At 38.6% G+C, this 20,401-nt stretch overlaps 1 protein-coding gene across 1 annotated transcript in view; it reads left to right on the forward strand.

The window, feature by feature from the left end:
• Positions 1-19,247, forward strand: part of ARMC4 (armadillo repeat containing 4) — a 160,183-nt gene extending 140,936 nt beyond the window's left edge. The window contains 1 exon segment of the mRNA XM_030550281.1: positions 18,805-19,247. The gene's annotated coding sequence lies outside the window, so the exon portion shown is untranslated.
• Positions 19,248-20,401: the final 1,154 nt, after the last annotated feature.

A 20,401-nucleotide genomic window follows, 5' to 3' on the forward strand; every position in this document is an offset into this window, starting at 1 on the left:
TTCACACTTGGGAGAGCTGCTCTGCCTTTGGCCTGGCTTTCCATGTTGCAATAGCTAGACCACAGAGGTTGCCCCAGGTCACACTTCTCATTTCATCTGAAATGCCCACTATGCTGGCAACCAATGCCCCTATTGCCATGCCTGAGGAGTTTCGGTATGCAAATAGACATTGTTTCACGCGTTAGTCAATTTAAGCCAGAGATTTTCCCAGCTGTTTTGTGTGCTGCTGAATGGTACTAAGTAGTTAGAGCTGAGATCAGAATTTTGACACTGAATCTTTTAGCTTCTGTAGATGCATCCTTCAGCCAGAGGGTACCTTATCTATTGGTACTCTCTCTCTGTTTTTCTCTTTTTCTCTGCATATGAGAGTGTGGTGGGGGGTATCTACAGTGCACACTTTTTGTAATCATCTGCCAGGTGCTGTAGCAGCAACAAGGATCAGATTCAGTATGTAGGGGATCCTGTTAACAGTACAAAACAGAAACTAGCTTCGAGCCTCCAAACAGTAATTGGGAAAACTAACACCACCCGGGGGCACCTCTCAGAGCAATACTTCCCCACTTGCAAGCCTGAGATGGGGTTTAACAAAAGCAAACTTTTATTACAGAATGATAAAAACTAATTTGGGAAAACGCTGCAACAATGACTTGAAAGTACGCAACCAATAAGTAAAACATCCGCCCCACAGTATCTTGGGCAGTGTCCTTTTTCTTGGTTTCTCATCCTGCAGGATGAAAATCCAAGGGAGGAATGTTTCTTTAACATGCCACTCCCTTTTTCCCTCCACTGCACTCCACTCACAGACTGTTGTCTGAAGTCAGCAACGTTGCCAAAGTCCAGGGATGTGTTTGGATGGGTTCACCTCCCACCCTGAAGAGAGGGTGGTTGAGTGATGCATCTGCCAGGGTTTGTTGCTGTCTCTGCTGCTGTCACTGCCATTGCTTGTCACTGCCACTGTTCGTTGCTGTCACAGCCTCTGCCACTGCTTGTCACTGCCACTGCCTATCACTGTCTGTGTTGCTGCTTGTCACTGCCGCTGTCATTGGCACCATCACTGCCACTGCTCACAGCTGCCACCATAACTGCCAACTCTTGCTGTGATGCTGTGTTCTGAGATTCCACCACTTAGTCTAGTTCTCAGTGATTTCAGCTCTTTAGTGATTTCATTGGGTAGTGGGGAACCTCTCTGCTACTGCCCCTTCTGCATTCATCACAACACTTGTCCCTGAACCAGATCTAAGGGTCAACACCTTTAGATCAGCTTATTAGTGAGCTCAGCTCTACTGATCACTGAGAAAGAACCAGGACTCTCAAATAAGTCTAGTCAGTTCTCTCTTCAAACACTGGAGAAGGGGGATGGTCATGTGGCTTCCTCGACCATTTAATGAGGTTAAAGTAGGGTGAACCCCTCAATCTAGGCATGCTAAGCACAGTCCTGCAGCCCTTTAGTCATACAATAGGGATAATATTTCATTACCTGTGCACTCAGTACTTTTGATGGAACTATACAAAATGATCACTGCATAGCAGCTCTGTCTGCTGATATCTAGGCAGAGTAGGTGTGACTATGCAAATAGACAAATGACTCCTGAAGTCCTTCCCCCCTGTTAATCACTAGATGTCAGGGGAGAGCTCATTCAGACCCTGCTTATACATCTTTTGTTAGCCTGTTTAGTGTACATACTGTGATGGGGCAAGGCCAGATGGCTACAGTAAAGTACTGAGAAACAGGTATGTTAGCCCCAGGCTAAACAAATCCCTAGGACCCTGGTAACCAAATGGCAGTTGCTCCAGGTTAATCAAGGCACCTGGGGCCAATTAAGATCTTTCTAGAAGGCAGTGGAGATAGCTACTTTAATTAGAACACCTGCAGCCAATCAAGGCAGGCTAATCAGGGCACCTGGTTTAAAAAGGAGCTCACTCCAGTCAGGAGTCAGAGGAGAAGGAGTGTGTGAGAGGAGCTGGGACCAAGAGGGCAAGGAGCTGAGAGTGAGAGTGAGAGTGAGAGTGAGAGTGAGAGTGAGAGTGAGAGTGAGAGTGAGAGTGAGAGTGAGAGTCAGAGTCAGAGTCAGAGTCAGAGTCAGAGTCAGAGTCAGAGTGAGAGTACTGCTGGAGGACTGAGGAGGACAAGCATTATCAGACACCAGGAGGAAGGTCCTGTGGTGAGGATAAAGAAGGTGTTTGGAGGAGGCCATGGGGAAGTAGCCCAGGGAATTGTATCTGTCATGCAGCTTTTACAGGAGCCACTATAGACAGCTGCGATCCACAGGGCCCTGGGCTGGAACCCGGAGTAGAGGGCTGGCCCGGATTCTCCCCCCACCCCCCACCCCGAAACCTCCTAACTCCTGATCAGACACAGGAAGAGCTGACCCAGACTGTGGGTTCCACAAAAGGGGAAGATCACTGAGGTGAGCAAATCTGCAGGACCCACCAAAGTAGAGGAGGAACTTTGTCACAATACCTATGTACATGCCTCTTAGAATTGGGTGTAAATAGCGGTGGTGAGACCCAGCTAAGGCGAGTAAAGACCCACCTGAAGAGTGTGGGTATGTACTCAAATGCATACACTACATGGCTCTCTACTTACTGAAACTATGCCTTGCCCTCAACACCCCTGTTTTCAGCACTGTAGTGTCCCACTGCTGGAGCCTTTCTCCACTGCAGGGAAGACTCCAGGAGCAGGAAAATGCTTCAGCAGTGGGGAAAGGCTCCACTAGCTCCCTGTTTTTGGAGCCTTTCCCCACATCAGGGAAAGACTCCAGCAGTGGGGAAAGGCTCTGACGGGGGGAGCCTTTCCTCGCTACTCCTCCCCTGCTGGAGCTTTTTCTCACCACTGTGAAAGGGTAGCAGGAAGCTGCTGAAACCTTTTCTCCCTCCCTCACCTCTGCCAGAGCCTTTCACTGACGTAGCTACACACTGCAGTGTGGACACAGTTTGCTTTTCACTGTGGCGTGTAACTACATATATCAATGTGTCACCAAAAGTAATGTGTAGTTTAGATGAAGCCTCTGTGTGTCATATAAAGATTATATGATCACATGTCTTGTTTCTCAGAAGTTAGACTTCATACTTCCACTGTGTTGCTGAGGTCTGGTCTGCATACAGTTTTTGTACCTCTACCATAAGGGTTACAACTTCCTGATATAGATGCAGTTATGCCATTATAAGGTGCTTATATATGTATTCATTTATTTCTATAACTTTATGAAACTGAGCCACATGGGATTGAAGCACTTTTATATAATGTCCACATTAGTACTGCTTTCACTCTAGAGGTTTCTAAACGATTATAGTGAAAGCAGCGTAAAAACCATGTGTAAAACAACACTAATACTTCCTTTCTTTCCCCATCCTACTGTTTCCACAATTCAATCCTACCACTAGTGGATGACTTTTCTTTTCTTGAAACAAATAAACAAAAAAAAAACAACCCTTGATTTTTGGGATGAAGAGGGCACCTATCTAATCAAATCACTGAATGTGAAAATTATAGGAGCAGCTTTTGCTTTAATCAAATGAGAATGGGAAGCCTTCCCTTTTATCAATAAGTTCTTAATTCATTCCCCAGTAAAAGTCTTTAGAGAAGTAAGGCAGGAAGCAGGTTGGACCCTTTGTGTTTCACTTAGCTAGCACAAAGCTGTCAGGAAAGTGATATTGCTTGTTTTCAGGCCATGCAGTGCCTTTACAGAATTTTGGTCTCACAAAACTTCCAAAGTCCAGCAGCCACTCAAGCAATCCTGGGCTGGATAGGGCCCTTAGGGGTAGATTTAACAAAATGTCTGTCCAGCTCCTCTCTACGGAAGTGAATGCAAATGTCAAGTACTTTGCCTTGCACAGATGTAGATTGTGTGAACTGGATGGTGTTTTTATTCTATACAGCCTTTGTGCTTTAGTCACAAGTAAAGGTTTTATCTCATAGTAAGTCTGTATGGTAATTATTTTTATTATGTAACCTTTGTTATAAGTTTCTAACACTCCCAAATACACTTTATATTCACTGAAACATTAAACTCTCTCACACACAATTTGTGTTCACTAAATCACAACATTCTGAAGGTTACCATGAGCACATTAGACTAATGCTGATGCTTCTCAACTTATTAATAGTTGGGTGACACCTAAAAATTAGGTTCACCCAGATCAGGGGTCCCCAACGTGGTGCCCATGGGCACCATGGTGCTCACGGGAGCTTCTTAATGCGTCTGTGTCCTGGCCCCCGGGAGAGCACCCGCTGAAATGCCACCGAATTTCAGCGGCATTTCGGCAGGGATGCCTCTTGATGATGCCACTTGCTGTCGACAAGTGACGTCATTGAGAGGCATCACTGCTGAAATTCAGAGGCATTTCGGTGAGTGCTGCACCACCTCAGTGGTCCTTCGTCTGGTGCCCGCCAGATGAAAAGGTTGGGGACCACTGACCTAGATCCATCTCCAAGATCTGTGAAAAATGTCATGCCCTATGTGGCATAGTTAGGTCAACTTAACCCCCACTGTAGATGCAGTTAGATCAATGGAAGAATTCCTTCACTCAGCTAGCTACCACCTCTTGGATGTGTGGATCAACTACAGTGATGGAAAAAACCCTTCCATTAATGTCAGAAGTATCTACACTATGGTGCTACAGTAGCACAGCTGCAGTGCCATAGCTGTGCAACTGTGGCTTCTGTAGCATAGACAATACATTGACATTTCGATTGAATTGGAGAGAGTGTTGAATCACCAACAAAGAGAAAATTTACTTCTAATACTTTAGTTAAATAGATACTAACAAAAACAAACAGTTTCTAGACACTATGAAATAAATCATTTGCCCTCTCAGTTCTGGATTCACGTTGTTTGTTTGGCTGCTGTCATAAACTTAGTTTTCCAGCCATCCATGAACTCTTTCAGAGTAGGCAGAACCTGAATTTTTAATGTTCAAAACAAGCAATGAATAAATAAATTAATACCAAATCCCACCTTTAAAGTATTAGTTTATGGATCATAAAGAAGCAAAAAGACTGTAAACTCATTTTTTTCCTTTGGAGGCCACCTTTGAAAGAAAAACATTTTGTAGGCTCTTTCATTCAATCTGACCTTTAAAAATGTCAAGAGTTGTATATTTAATTTTTCTTTTTTTCTTGACATATTGATCTCTTTGATATCATAAGATTGTAATGTGCTCTAAATAGTATATTTTACCAAATGAATTCCAATTACAGGATGTCTGACTTTTATTTATCCATAAAGGTTAAAAAAAAAAACAAAAAACAAATATTACAATTCCAGCAAAAATCCTTCAGCCAAAATGTAGACTGTGAATGAGCAGTTTTGACTGATTTAGCAACTAAGATTTATTCTCTAAAGTTCCAGTCTGACTATATTTTTAATAAAAGGTCACTGAGCAGTTGTCAGTTTCTTAAATCAAAATATTTCAGTTTCAAATTCTATTTATTTTTTAACCATTTGATAGCAACAGAATGTTGTTTTGAGTAAAAATAAATGTCTGGGGCTAGAATCATTTCTGGTGTAACTCAGTTGACGTTAGTAGTGTTAAACTAAAAATGAATTGGCTTCATGGACTTTGCATTTACATCTGTTTTCAAGAAATGCCTCATTTTTCCTTAGTATTCATCTGTGAAAAGGAAGCCATTATTATAAACCAGTCACTACCGCATAGAAAAGTTTAACTCTGATCACTGGATCACTTTGAATCATAAAATCATAGGACTGGGAGGGACCTCTAGAGGGCTTCTAGTCCAGTCCCCTGTACTCAAGGCAGGGCTAAGTACTATCTTGACCATCCCTGACAAGTGTTAAAAGTCTCCAGTGACGGAAATTCCACAGCCTCCCTAGGCAAGTTATTCCAGTGCTTAACCACGCTGACAGTTAGGAAGTTTTTCCTAATTTCCAACCTTGCTGCAATTTAAGCTCATTGTTTCTGGTCCTATCCTCAGAAGTTTAAGAGAAAAATTGTTCTCCCTCTTCCTTGTAACAATCTTTTATGTACTTGAAAACTGTTATCATATCCTCCCTCAGTCTTCTCTTCTCCTGACTAAACAAACCCAATTTTTTCAGTCTTCCCTCATGGGTCATGTTTTCTAGAGTTTTAATCATTGTTGTTACTCTTCTGTAGACTTTCTTCAGTTTGTCCACATCTTTCATGAAATGTGGCGCCCAGAACTGGACACAGTACTCCAGATGAGGCCTAATCAGCACAGAGTAGAGTGGAAGAATTACTTCTTGTGTCTTGCTTACAACACTCCTGCTAATACATCCCAGAATGATGTTTGCTTTTTTTGCAAGAGCATTAAACTCTTGACTCATATTTAACTTGCGATCCACTATGACCCCCAGACTTTCTACAGTACTCCTTCCTAGGCAGTCATTTCCCATTTTGTATGTGTGCAACTTGTTGTTCCTTCCTAAGTGGAGTGCTTTGCATTTGTCCTTATTGAATTTCATCCTATTTACTTCAGACCATTTCTCCAGATCATTTTGAATTTTAATGCTATCCTACAAAGCACTTGCAAGTCCTCCCATCTTGGTATCATCTGCACACTTTATATATGTACTCTCTATGCCACTGTCTAAATCATTGATGAAGATGTTGGAAAGAACCAGACCCAGAACTGATCCCTGTGAGACCCCACTTAATATACCTTTCCAGTTTGCCTATGAACTACTGATAACTACTCTCTGGGAATGGTTTTCCAACAGTTATGCACCCACCTTATAGTAGCTCGATCTAGGTTGTATTTCTCTAGTTTGTTTATGAGAAGTTCATGCGAGACTGTATCAAAAACCTTACTAAAGTCAAGATATACCACATCTACCACTTTCCCCCTATCCACAAGGCTTGTTACCCTGTCAAAGAAAGCTATTAGGTTGGGGTCCTTGGGGAGCTGTCTAGTCATCTGCATGGTGGTGACTCCTTGTCCTTGGTTCCACCTGCTAATCCACATTAGAATACACATAAAATATTTAAAGTGCTTTCCCAATTGATTCTCTTTGGAAAGCCATGGAGATGTTAATTGATCCCAAATGTGAGTGTGGTGGTCTCTGGAATTGCAAATAGTCAGGAAAGTGAGACATTTTTTCTATTAAGATGTCCATGCTATGAAAAAATTGTTATGCATAATACATTTTCTCTTCCTCCCACCCCGTGCCCCATTTTTTCATTACTAGAGAAATTTATAAGAGAACAAGATGCTTGATTTTAAGAGTTTTTCGCTCTTGCTCCTTTATTCCTCCACAGCAACCAGTTGTAATAGACTGAGACCTATTAAGGAATAAAGAACAAGGTCAGATGGACCCTTAAAATCAAGCATCCTGACTCATGTGCATGTCCCTATTAATTAAAAAGGGGAAAGATTATACATAACCAGAAATGTCCTTAATGGATTTACATAAGTTATCTGCATTTTTTAAAAGACCTTGAATTACAGATTTCTTAGCCAATCGTGTTCTGTTTTTGCCACAATAGCTTCATTTATCGATAGGCAATATGGGTCAAACACATTTCTTATTGTAACTCTATTGAAGTTAATGGGGTTACAAAGTAACCAGTGTAGCTGTGTGCAGGGCCGGCTCCAGCGTTTTTGCCGCCCCAAGCGGCAAAAAAAACAACAACGCTGCGAACGGCGGCACTTCAGTGGCAGCTGTACTGCCACTGCTTCATTCTTCGGTGGCAGTTAGGCGGCAGGTCCTTCCTTCTGAGAGGGACCGAAGGACCCGCCGCCGAATTGCTGCCGAAGACCCAGACGTGCCGCCTCTTTGCGTTGGTCGCCCCAAGCAACTGCTTGCTGCACTGATGCCTGGAGCCGGCCCTGGCTGTGTGTGTCAAACAAGATACTAGTTCTTCAGTAACCTTGGAACTCTTGCTTTCTGGTCTGGTGAAAGCTGCTGTAGATACACTATAGAAGTGATTTCTTAGTATGGGAAAATTTGCTGTACTGTTTGTTAATTTTATTGAGTTGTATTTAATAGGATGGTTACCTGGGAATCTATTTACTGAGCTAAATGCTAGTAGCAGTCAATATCAGTGAAACTGCAAATAATGTCTAATAAATTATACTGTGTAGAATATAAATGGAAAATTAAAAATCTCTGAATATGGGAACTGTTTCTTACACTGTAGCCTCCTGACAAACTGAACATAATTGTGAAATAGTGGTTAATATGGACTTTTGAATCTCAGGTGATACCCAGAATTATTCAGATAGAAATGATAAGACTGATCACTCTAAAAAAGAAATTGGTGAATTAGAAAACTGTAGGGTCAGCTATAATTGTGTTCATCCTAATATATCCAGAGCCTTATTTATAGTGTTCATGGGACAAGATAGTCAAGGCATGAGATCCTTATTTATGCTTGATTATATTTCATTAAAAAAAATTAAAGTATTTTTGCTCTATTAAAAAGCAATAAAGATGGGGTGTAAAGTCTGATTATGATTTGTTTTATTCATCAACGTTTTGGATTAGTTAGGCAGGGAACACTCATATTTTGCCACACTATGACAATGAGAAGTGAATGAATCATCAGACCGGTAAAGCAGACAGAATCGGAACTAGGGCCCCAGCTGAGCAGAGCACTTAAGCATATTGTAATGTTAAGCACATGAGTAGTCATAGAATATAAGGATTGGAAGGGACCTCAGGAGGTCGTCTAGTCCAACCCCCTGTTCAAAGCAGGACCAATTCCCAATTAAATCATCTGAGGTCAGTGGGACTTAAACATGTGTTTGGAGCTAAGCACATACATAAGTGCTTTGCCGAATAGGGGTGAGATTACTCATGTACTTACAGTTAAGGACGTACATAAAGTGCTTTGTAGAATCTAGGCCCTTCATACTTTCGGCCTGATTTTGTTTTTTCTTATACTAGTGTAAATTAGCAGTAACTTGGTTGATGTCAGTGGAGCGGAACTGGTGTAAATGTTAGTATGATAAATTCAATACTGTGGAATCAGGATTGTGTGTACCTCAATTTCAGAAATTTAATGTTTTTGTTTATATTATTTGTCACTGTGTTTGTGAAGTTCTAGAAGATATTATGCCGTTTAATATTTTCTCTTTTTCTCTTGTTTGATTTAATTGCTGTTAGCAAAATCTCTTTGGTAGTCCCTGAAACAAAGGAGAATATTAATATGGGAAAGAGAACCAATAACGGATTACTTTAAATGGCCCTCTCATGTTTGGGCCCTAGGCAAATCAGTGGTTTTCTAGATTAGAGGAGCTGTTCGTTGTATCCACAGGGATAGTGAGCTTACATGTGATCACACAGGTGAAACTGTTCATGCTGATTTTATGTTTAATGGTTCTTTGGTTAAAATGTTGGCTTTGGCTTACTGGATATACAAATAGTGAGAGCCAAATGTGAGAAATCTCTAGATTGATATTATTTAATCTATATAGTCTCCTTTGTCTTGAAATAGTCTTCCTTCATTAGAAGATTCTAGAGTTCATTTATTGATTTTATAATGTAATTATTATTAATTTTACACAATGCACCAAACATTCTCTAGAACATTTACTTAATTTAAAAACAGATGATGTGCAGAGCAATATCGGTCCTAAATATACTTGCCTGGGATTAATCAGATGTATGCACCACTGCCATCCATACAAACAAAAGCCTGAGAATATACGTGAGTCTTTTATTCTGCCCTGAAAGCCAACTGACTTAAGATTTCTTTGACCAATGTAGGAAGTAAAATCTAGAGTATGGAGCTCTCCAATAAGAACATCCTGCTTCTAATCCCCAGGCATTCAGATCTGAGAACAAAAGCATGGTACTGGTTTGAGCTTTCATGGTTGAGTATATAGAGAGGGGACATACCCTTAGATATCCTGGACCCAAATCTAGTAGAGCTTTAGAGATCAAAATCGTGTTGAATTAAACTCAAAAGACAATGTGAATTCAGTTCAGACTTTGAAGATTGATTTAATATACTCCTTAAAGCTAGCTCTGCTAAGTAACAGTCAGATTCTGCCACCTTGAAACAACGGGGATCCTCACAGAGTAAGGTACTACTTGATGGAAGGATGGCAGAATCTGACCGTAATCTGGAAGCTGTATAGTGTTTGCTTGCTGTAGTTCAAAGTAGCGTTCAAGGACAACACTGTGTAGCGTGAATTTCAAGAATCCAGGAACAACTGGGAAACCAGAAGCATGCCCAATCAAGGATCTTACAGACAAGTCATGCATAACCCTTCGGTAATGAGGACAGACACTATCAGTGTGTTTTCTACAATAAATGAGTTATTTGTGGCCAGGTGTATACACTACTTTACTCTTAGGACTTCTGTTATTTCTGTGACCCCAATAAGAGTAGGAACTTTGTGAGTCCACAGCAACTAGTTGTTTATTTACAGTTGTCCTGTTTCTGTACTCCGTAATCTTTAGATAACTACCATAGATGGAAAGTCTGGCAAAACATTTCAAATTAATAGCAAATTAACAAAAATTTGGAAAAGTTGGAGGTCACTTGGCAATCCCTTCCCAGATTTCCTATACTACTCCCACAGTAATTCATGTAGAGGGAGGGCAAGGTAAAATTCATGCTCACAAAAACAGAAAGAAATAGACATTGGTTTTTTTTGTAAAAAAAGAAAAGTATAACAAAATGTGAAATAGCAAAAGGAATCAAAAGAAGAAAGGTGGGTGAGGGTAACAGCAACAAATGGAAAAGAGGGTCCTCGGGATGTCATGGAAGCAAACCTAAATTACAAAAAAAAATAAAAATAAAAAAGCTACATCCCTGGCAAAGGGCTTTCTGTTCTAAATGTCTGTTACACACAGTGACTAATTAAGCTCCTGTTTTAATCTTTATAAAATGGATTTCCAATCATTCGTAAAAAGCTTTTGTCTGTGTTCTCTCTTTCTCCAAGTGCCTTTTTTAAATGTTAATCTTCTCTTGAAAACTACAGTGAAATAAAAGTAAAATTGGATAATGGTCCAAACAAAAATATGCTATAAGGTATTTGGCTTCATCATTTCTGGATTATCAGATCTGCCTATTGCGTTTTGTAGGATGAATTTCAAATCCTGTAAAACTCTTAGTACATTGGAATGTTCTTGATGATAGAATTCTTTCTAAATATCACACCAAACCTCTTACAGCCAATTATTGTTACATGTTTTCATATATGATAAACAAAGATTAATAATCTGTTTTAATATTAATTATATTCAGGTACAGTTCATACTTGTGTGCTATATGAGTATATCCAATAAGATCCCCATTTTACATTTGTGAAAAAGTTCCTTGAAAACATACGAATTACAACATAAAATGGGATAATCTTAAAAGTTCCTATATTTTAAAGTATTCAAGAAGTTTACCAACTTTTAGTATTTTATATTTTGTTTTACATTTGCTCCCCACCTCTCTGCACTGTCAGGGATTCTCCAGCTTCATTTGCCCATTTGTCAGATTCTGAAACAAGCATCTCTCTACTTCATTTCATCCTGCCCATCATCCCTGATCTGCCCCATAATGCTATAAGGAATTAGAGAATTGATAATGGGTAGGGAGAGTGGAGAATAGATTACTCTTACTTAGTCCATTTACAACAATAAAAACATGAAAGTATATATATGTATAAATACTTTATATATTTGATAGTATCCTCCCCATACGCCCTTGGTATATTGCTTATCTTCTTTGATTGTAAGCTCATCAGGTCAGGGACCTGTGTGTGTTTGTGTAGAACTTAGAACAATGGAACCTTGAACCTGATTGGGGATTCTGGATACTGTTTTAATATTATTTATTTATTTATTTGTTTGTTTATTTATGGTATTTCCTTGAGGAACTCCAGTCCCATTGTAGTAGGCACAGTACAGACAAATAGCAAAGAAGACAGTCCTTGTCCCAGAGATTTTACATCTGAGGTATCAGACAGGATGCAACTGATGGATAAAATAAACGGGGATGAGAACGGGGAGATTGGGAAAATGATAGTCATGAAGTTTCACAAAATAAAAACTTCTAAACTAAAATATCTATTTTACCAGAAAATCAATTAAAATGTAATGAAAATGTTTATAGTATTTAAATAGATCATATCTTATTGCTAGACAATTAGACACAGCTTACATGGCTTTCAATGTTGGATCTCTCAGGAATGCTATTTCTTTCTCTCTTCCCTTGTGTCCAGTCATTTCTCTCTGTCTCATAGTCTTTCTCATATTCCCTTCCTCTGTCCCATTTGCAGGCTCCTTTGTCTCCAGGTTTCTCTTTTTTGTTTTAGTCTTTCCTTATTCCTTTCCTTCTTGCTTTTGACTAGCCATTTAGAACCTAGCATTATCGCTCCCCAACTCAACATAGGCCTGGTCTGGTCAGGGCATTAGTCAGAGCGTCCCAGGGACTGCCCTAATTTACACTACTAGATAAGATCCCTAAGATCCCTCATGCCAATGGAGAATCATCAGAATGGAGCTCCGTTCTGCCCATCCCCTGCCATGCCCCCTGCCTTCCCTGTCACACCCTCTGTGCTGTGATGGGAGGGTGGCTGGAAGAAGATCTGTCTTCTTTCCAGCTGCCAGATTTACACCAGCAGGGAGTTCCCCTCCACAAAGGGAATTCTTTTACAGCTGGAATCCATCCATTTTGTGCCACCTGAGCAGAGCAAAACGAGCATACGGTACTGCAGAATCTGGGCCAATGCCTTTTTCAGCAGTATGGATATGGCCAATATTGTCTTATCCTTTTGCTCAGTTGGAGATGGAAATGAGCTTGGATTTTAGTAAAATTGAAACAATGACTGAGCTTAACCTCATGTTTTGATTGTACAGTATGTTGTATTATTTATAATTTAATTGTATGAGAAATATTTTCATAAGGATAAATTATATGTGTAACATAACACTCAAAGCTAGGTGCTTTAAAATTTTCCAGTGTGCAGTATATTGTTGAAAGTTACAAAATGTTGGCTGGATCCAGACTGATACATTTTTGGATAAGTTTCTCCCATATGCTTTTATTTAAAGTATTTTTTCTTTTAGGTTAGATTTAGAAAAAGCATGTAAAATGTCTTTTTTTGGAATGGGAGTGTTTTACAATTAGAAGATCATAGTGCTAGGAATTCAGCATCTTCTAGGAACTGTAGCATATGAAAGAAATGAAATCCTAAATCTGAAAAGAAAGAAAAAAAAGGCAAGTCCTAACACCAGTTGGGCACACTGTGTCAATCTAAAATATGTCATTGCCAAAGTGATAGACACAAGCAGCAATCTTATCGAAACAAACATTTTTGGTCTCAAGGACTCTAGGCTCCATCTGATTTCTCCCTGACTTCCCAGTCTTTCGCTGTCTAGTAATAGATTTAATTGAAAGAAGTAGCTCATATTTTCTTCAGATTAGAAAAAGTTGAATAAATTTGTTCAAAAAGGATGAGAGAAACAGAAAAGGAATGGTGTTGAATGTTCTGTGTGTAGAGACTTCTTCATTCTGTTGTTAGCGGGTCTATTTGTCTTTCACATTCTCAGTATGCTGAACTGTTGGATATGGTGGTCTCTAAAGTATCTGTTTTACCTCAGCCATGAAACCCTTGTCCAGTACAGCTGTTGTGCCCTTGTATGCTGTTTTGGATCAGCTGAAGAGTGTATGGCAAACACTTCACAGCTACCACTTTCTGAAAGGTGACACCAAGATAAAGTATATTCTCCCTGAAAATGCTGCCTCCCATGTCTTCCACTGCCCACACAAGACTTTGGTAGCTGAGATAGCCATGGCCAGAGCAAAGAAGGTGAATATACACTACCATGCTCCAGAACCTTGATCTTAGGCACCAAGATATTTTTGGATGAATGGTTTACTAGTGTATCAGTGCTTATGTTTGCATTTTTTCTGTTATGATATCTCCTAAACTACTTAGTCTCCAGGGATGAGAATTCTGCCAACATGGTATCTTCAAAGAAAGGAGAATTAGTTGAGCTTTGTAACTGCTTCCCTGAAAATATCAGAGTTCTCGTTCACAAGCACATTTCTCCTCAGAGTTTGGAGGGCAATCTTTAGAAGTGGTGTGTATCTTTATAACTTGATGTTTGTAATGTTCTATTTGAGGAAATAATTTCTCAATCAGTTTGTTTTGTGATTGGCTAGGACTTTCTTTGAGGAGTCTTTGCTTTTTGCTTGAAGGCAATTGGAGTCCTTGATGATGCACAATTACCAACAGAGATGCTGTGGCTTACACCCTGACCCATTATTGCCACACTAGGGATCAAAAACCTTGGATCTTTATGCCTGTCTTGTGCTAGAGAACACAAGACTCAGCCATCAGAATCCTGTAAGAATATCTTCAGATTAACAGAATTACAAGGCAAGTAATTTCCCATTATGCAGCCTTGGAATCTTATATTATTTTAAAGCTGGGCTAGCAATAGCAAAATCTTCTCTATTGCTATGACCATCTGGATAATTGAGGCTGTGAATTATTCTTGCTTTTAGAGCCCATATATGATGTGCACACTCTGTCTGATTTCCAAACATCTTATATTTGTGCTTATTGCTGGTATGATATGCTACCTATGCCAAATTTGCTTGGACCTTTGCCTTAGAATATAATATCAGCCAACAAAAATGGAATCTATATAATATTGAAATTGCCTTCTCTTTTTGTGGAAAATGCCTCTTACAAGCCAGACAGACACATTTATACCACCTGCCTCTTTGCAGCCTCTGACATATGTTAACATTTACATGTGTCAGAAAACAATATCTGAACAGTAAAGAGAGAGGATGCATGAAGTTCACAGGCATTGCATCTGAAAAAAAGACAAATTATGTTGCATTGGTGTCTTGGAAGCCCAAAAAATCATCTTGGACTCATCAAAATGTGTGTAATATTGTGACTAGAACACCCCAAATCACAAGTGAATTGAACTAACTCTGTGAAACAATTTACTCTGCTGTCCTGCCTGCCATTTTTCAGTGGAAATGACCTATGATCTTGTTACCATGCAACAAAGGGATACTTTTTTTTTCACATGAGGGAAAGATAGTAACAACAACACTTAGTTAAAAGCCTCAAACTTAAGTGCCAAATTATGGCATTAGATACCTAAATTGAGACATTCTGGGTTGTGTGCTGGTCACCTCTGCAGTGACTCTGAGAGTAGGATGAGGGAGAGAAAGAACTAGAGGTTCTGCTGTTATGTATCCTCCACCCTCACAGAGAGCTACCATAGTGGCCTGTGGTGGCAGGATTACTTCTCCCTATACACACTATGAAGATAGAACACAGCCTGGTATATGGATTTGTCTATACAATGGCAGTTCTGCACATGTGTCACCATTTGTTGATGATTTGGAAGAACAGCAAATTGGGAAGTGAATTGATCCTTGCCCTGCCAAAGTCAGAAGAAAAACTCCCATTGACTTCAGTAGAACCAGGCAGATGTTTTTATGGCGGACAGTATCATTGAATAGGTTTATAAAAATTGATGTTTATAATATTTATTACTGATCTTATAATCAAATAACAAAATAGTGTTTATTTTAAAAAAATCGTGTGTTCTCAAACAAGTGAGTGGCTGAAGGAAAAAATAAATAGCATGGAGATGAGGGGTGTCATGGTATAATTCCCCACTCTGAACGTTAGCATCCAAAAGATGGGGTACCAGCATGAATTCCTCTAAGCTCAATTACCAGCTTAGAACCTGTAGCGCTGCCACCAACCAGGAATTCCAAAGCCTGGTACACTCTGGTCCCCCCAAAACCTTGCCCGGGGACCCCCAAGACCCAGTCCCTCTGGATCTTAACACAAGGAAAGTAAACCCTTTCCCTCACCGTTGCCTCTCCCAGGCTTCCCCTCCCTGGGTTACCCTGGAAGATCACTGTGGTTCAAACTCCTTGAATCCTAAACAGAGAGGAAAATGCACCTTCCCCCCTCCTTCTCTCTCCCCCTCCCAGACTCTCCCTGAGAGAGAAAGTAATCCTAACACAGAGAGAAAATTAACCTCTCTTTCCCCCTTCCCTCCTTTCTCCCCACCAATTCCATGGTGGATCCAGACCCCGTCCCCTAGGGTCTCACCAGAATAAAAAAAAACAATCAGGTTCTTAAACAAGAAAAGCTTTTAATTAAAGAAAGAAAAAACAGTAAACATTCTTTGTTAATTTAAGATGGAATATGTTACAGGGTTTTTCAGCTATAGACACTGGGAATACCCTCCCAGCCTAAGTATACAAGTACAAATTAAAATCCTTTCAGCAAAATACAAATTTGAACTCTTTCCAGCCAAATACACATTTGAACTCCTCCCAGCCAAATACACATTTGCTAATAAAGAAAACAACCATAAGCCTAACTTGCTTTATCTACCTAGTATTCACTATTCTGAACTTATAAGAGCCTGTATCGGAGAGATTGGAGAGAAACCTGATTGCACGTCTGGTCCCTCTGAGCCCCCAGAGCGAACAACAACCAAACACTAACAGCACACACAAAAACTTCCCTCCCTCTAGATCTGAAAGTATCCTGTCCCCTGATTGGTCCTCTGGTCAGGTGACAGCCAGGCTCACAGATTTTGTTAACCCTTTACAGGCAAAAGAGATTTAAAGTACTTCTGTTCTATTAAATCCTACTATCTGTTTATGACAAGGAGCTATAGGCAAAGCACATTTTTGTATATTTTCAGTGTATATGGCTTCTTCAGTTGCATCATGGAGGAGGGATAACTCAGTGGTTTGAGACTTGGCCTGCTAAACCCAGGGTTGTGAGTTCAGTCCTTCGGGGGGCTACTTAGAGATCTGGAGCAAAATCAGTACTTGGTCCTGCTAGTGAAGGCAGAGGGCTGGACTTGATGACCTCTTCCAGTTCTATGAGATAAGTATATCTCCATATATTATTAGACTGTAATTACATAAAGTATATGGTTTTTGTGTTCCAAAATTACAAAATTGTAGCTTTACCAAAATCACCGTATGTACAGTACATATGCATATTTTTGGTTTGGAATCAGACACATGAAATACATATACCTTTACTCTATAAAAGTGTCTCAAAAAAGTTGTGGCATGTCCAAGGGAACTCTTTTTTATTTTGATAGTTAAAGTTTATCACAATTATGACTTACTGAAGGAAAAAAATAGGAGATATATTGTAATTAGTAAGGAAGAAATTTTTTTATCAACACCATTTTTTAAAAAACTGCCTCATTTAAGCTGTCTTATAAGAAATGCTTTCTGGTTTTGTACTACAGAATGCAGTTTTGTCACCACACACACATGCAGAGCCTGATCTTGCTCCCATTGAAATAAATGGCAAAGCTTCAGATGACTTTACTGACAGCTGGATCAGGCCCATAGTTTGGGAACAGGTAAAAATAAGAGTGTTTGGTATAGATGCAAAGCTTTCTCATACATTTTTTCCATCAATTTTAACTTGTTTATGAGCAAATAAACAACATTTATATCTTTCTGAAGTGTTCACACCTTAAGAATTCTGATCTACTGTTCATACATATGTAAATTCCATTAAAATTTGAGTTATGTGAAAACTTTGACAAGAATTAACCCCTACTGACACTTTATTTAAATAAAGACTTTAACATAATTCAAGCATACTCACGGCAGCCTTTCATAAGTTACTTATAGGGGTCGAGGGGTGAAAAGTGACTGGCAAGAAGCTTACTCTGTACATTAGTCTAACACAAATACTTCCTTGAGTATAAAATGCTTTGATCTTCATAAGCAAATGCCATGTGTGCAGCTGTGACCCATGCCTTACAACTGCTGGAAGGTTAGAGAAAGGTAGCATATGAATTTGATATCTGCATTCAATTTATGCTTTTATATTTAGCAGTTCATAATTTTATGTAATATTTTAGCTGTATGAAAAATATGCACTGGAGTTGAGTGATAACAGATTTCTTTGTGGTTTGACTCAACATTGTTTGGGTGTATACAGAATCCTAAGTATTGCAGACTGAAAGTAGGGGTTTAATTAGAACTGTCTGTGTTTTAAAATACCTGAACTCACATTAAGATTGGCAGATTTCCAGAAATCCGAAGATTATGTGGAGCTAATTTGAGCTAAGCAAGAGTCTTCTGTTTTCCAGTGTATATGGCTTATTCAGTTGCATCACTGACTTGTAATACATTAAAAATAAGGAAATAGAACTATGATCAGTCATTTGCTGATATGTAACAATGTTTTCTTATCTATAAAGACCCAATTTTATCACCCTTCTTTTGAGTAGTGCCTTATTCAAAGAGAATTTCCATTGAAAACAATTGGACTACACAGAATTAAGTTCTATTCAACTTGAACAAAGGACAGAATCTGCCTCTAAATTGTTTTCTTTTTGAAACATGTCTAAAGAATTACATTTTAAGATTTGGATCCCTCAACTAGATGAATATGGGTGGACTGTTAGTGTGGTGGTTCTTGGGTACAAGGATTCATTCACATGGATCCAATCACAGGAGGAAAGTCTAAAACAGAGCACATAGCTACTTACATAAAAAATATCAAATATGATTTGTTCTCATAATTTATCAAAGAAAATTTAGTAATTTCAATGAAAATTGTTCTGCAAATGAGAAAAAAATCCAAGAGAGAACCCAAGATCAGAAAAAGCAGTATCACTGTCATGAATGTGACAGAAAATATGTCAGGATTCCTTATAAGAATTGAACTAACAAGATTTGTATTATTTCTTAATTTAAAATTCAAAAAGTCTTCTTATTTGCTTATATGAATGTGTTAATATGAGGGTGTGTATACATATGAGTGTGTGTATATATGATTTTAAATTTAATTCAGTAATTTAAGTGTATCCATTTTATATTTTCTGTATGATTTTATTTTACTAGCTTCTACTGGGTATGGTGGGCTCTACAGATGAAACCCTACAAGAAGCAGCAGCTGGTTGCATAGCAAACATCCGCAGATTGGCTCTAGCTACAGAGAAGGCAAAATATGGTTGATGCCTCAACTAGTTTTACTGGCTCCCATGTTTTACACACTGCAAGACATTTGAATATGTAACTGCATGGACTACCTAAGTTTGAGAAACATTTATTTGAGGATATTTTTAAAGCATGCTATCTAATTAAAATACATGTGTTTAAAAATGGAAATGTACTTCATAGTGCACTCATTCTGTATGCTTTTAAAAAGGTTCAGTTATTTTATCATCTAAAAAGTACTTAACACATGAAAATAATTGTATGAATTCCAGGTTAACATCATTAACTCTCAAATTTAAGATATGGTTTTGCATTTAATGAAATTGTAATAAATACATTTTTCTTCACTGTGTGTGGCTTACAGTAATTCACGAATGTCTTGAGCAATTCCCTTTCTGCTAAACCTGTCTAATCATCCTGTCATTATGGTTTTGCCTGTTTGATCACTTGCAATCCACAAGAGAGGACTGACTACAGATGCACCAATTTCACATCTGGTATTACATAAGTCCTGCAAACAGCTGGAGCTGTAGACCTTATTCCACAGTTATCCCAAATTGCCTCTTACTAGCACCAGTATCAAACAAGATAACATTTAATTATATGAGAGAATACATGTGATTAACTCAATAGTTAAAATTCACAGCAGTAAATTAAGAAATAATAAAGATGAGCATTTTATACTAATACTCTTATATTTATATATTAGAAATATAATCTCTCAGGGATTCAATTAGTCTTTTAAATTTAGAACAACAATGTTTGAAGCACTTTATTTTACATAAAACTAATCTTCAGAATTATTGACTTTCCTTTCAGTAATCAAGGTCTTTATATTAATGTTTTAATAAAATATCATTAATATTGTAGAACAATTGTTGAAACACATTCAGGGAATTAACTAACTCATGAGTAGTCCAGGTTTATGCATGTGATGTGCACAGCAACCTTTGTAAACGGTAGTATAAGACTGAGACCCTGAATTATAAGTGCAGACAATTCTGTCATACCTGAAAAAAAACTTAAAATAATTGCATTTACTGTCAAACATTTGCTTCTGAATGAACTGTATTACTATACTTTTCAATGCTGATGATTTAAAGTACAGCACATCCTAGTCTAGAAGCTACAGTGTCTATTAAATTTAATTAATTTCCCCTGTGCCTTGTGATATAAAATTGCAACTACTGAATGAAGTTGGCTTATAATGGAGACATTCTTACAAACCCCAATTTTTTCATATTTATTACTTTCTTTTAAATGTATGCACAGACTCATTAGCTATAGCTAAATTGGTGTAATACAATTGTTTTTCATTTTATTAATTAAAAGAAAATCAACATTTGTTGCCTAAAACAAACAACATTTCTTGCATCTTGAGCTGATTTTAGGTTTTTGAAGCCCTCGGTGAGTTTAATCAGTGGACCCTGGTTCAGGCAAACATTAAGCATGTGCTTACATCCAGATAGTGCTTAAACAAATTCTCAACTTTAGACATAGA

Source organism: Gopherus evgoodei, chromosome 2, assembly GCF_007399415.2.
Source record: "Gopherus evgoodei ecotype Sinaloan lineage chromosome 2, rGopEvg1_v1.p, whole genome shotgun sequence".
Lineage (NCBI taxonomy): Eukaryota > Metazoa > Chordata > Testudines > Testudinidae > Gopherus > Gopherus evgoodei.